Below are 1,736 nucleotides of genomic sequence, written 5' to 3'. Positions count from 1 at the left end.
GTCTGAGATTCTATTTTCTGTATGATCTAGTCTGCTTTTAATACTTTCAAGGGAGATTTTTTTTTTTGAGAGATTTTCACTGTAGGGCGCGTGCGCTCGCCAGACAGACAGAGAGAGACATAGAGACAGAAAGCGAGAAATCACCCCCCAGGGGGAATGGTCACGCCGCAATCCCTTCTCCTCCATTCTCCTCTCAGGATCTTGGGCACGCACGCACACACGCCCGGCGTGAGAAGGGAGATTTTTACTTCCTGCTTTATAGCCTTCATCTCTAACAGTTCCATTTGATTCTTTTTTAAAGTGTATAACTCCTCTTTTAGATCTTGCAAGAATTTCCTCACTTCCTGGAACTCGTCAGCTTCTTTCTCCTTTCTCTTCTGCAGTTCATTGTCTCTCTTTTCTTCCATCTCTGTTAGCTTTGCCATTCTGAATGTTCTAAATTCTTTATCAGACATTTCCATGATTTCCACTGAACTGCCTGTGGATGAAGAAGAGTTCTTCTTTTCCCTTGGAGGAGAGGTATTATTTTGCTTTCCCTATTTCTTGTGGTCCTGCAGTGATTTCTAGTCATCTGATGGATGGTGTGTTTCTTCCTAATTCTTGAAGTTCAATCTGAATGTTCAGGAGTGAGCAGAAAGAGGTGATCTGGAGTCTCTTTGCCATTCTGTTGTGATCGCTTTGTGCAGCAGATTCAGTAGATATTGAGGAATATGTTAACCCTAATAGTATTTGGATGTTCAGCTACAGTGCCCTTAGATCCATCTGGGAGGCTCAAGCTGGGAAGTTCTTCTAATGTCCATGGATCTCCACCTTGCTCCAACTTGATCACTGAAGGTTTGGCAATACATTGTCCGTCATGGACACCGTGTCCGGCAGAACAGTCAGCATAACGGCAGGTTCTCCCTAGCGACCGCACAGAAGGAACTGAGCACCACAGGTGGAGAGAGAATCTCCCTATGAAAGCTTTTAATGTCCATCTCTATTGATGCTATTATAGGTGTCATTTATGGGTCAGTTTCAACGGATTTTTTTCTCCTCATTTGAGTTATGTATTTCTTCTTTGAATGCCTGGTAATTTTTGACCAGATGCTAGACATTATGGACTTAAAATTGCTTGGTATTAAGTATTATTGTATTCTAACAAATAGCTTTTAGTGTTATTTGGGAATACAGTGAAGCTATTTAAAAATTGTTAATCCATGGGCCAGCTGGTAACATGGTGTTTAAGGTGGCTGGATCCCACATGGTCAACTGAACCACATGTGTGGTTAAGTTCCGAATCTAGCAACTTAAAAAACATTCTGGACATGTATACATGCATGCTCAAAATTCCAAGAGAATGGAGAAGAGATTGCGAAAGCATCCTGAGAGGGTTGCTTTCTCTCTACCCTCCTCCCTCATTTCTTTGTCTCTCTCTAGCAAGTGCACACATCCTCTGGCAAATTTTTAAAAACTTGTTAATCTTTCTGGGTTTTGCTTTTAAGCCTGTTCAGGTGAAACCAGAATAGTGTTTATTCTAAGAGTAAGTTTTCTCCAGTAGTGAGGCAAGACCCTTTTTATTACTCTGATGTCTTGTGTACTTTGTGATTTTTTTTTTTTCTTAAGTTGTTTGAAACAGGCACTATTCTTATCTCTGTGTGTGCTCTGGAGATCATTCTCTGTGGTTTTTTTTTTTTTTTTTTTTTGTTGTTCTTTTCCTGGCTCAGGTAATTTCTTTTTACAAAAAAATTCACCTG

This window comes from Tupaia chinensis, unplaced genomic scaffold (assembly GCF_000334495.1).
Source record: "Tupaia chinensis unplaced genomic scaffold, TupChi_1.0 Scaffold000366_1, whole genome shotgun sequence".
Lineage (NCBI taxonomy): Eukaryota > Metazoa > Chordata > Mammalia > Scandentia > Tupaiidae > Tupaia > Tupaia belangeri.
Note: the sequence above shows the minus strand (reverse complement) of the source record.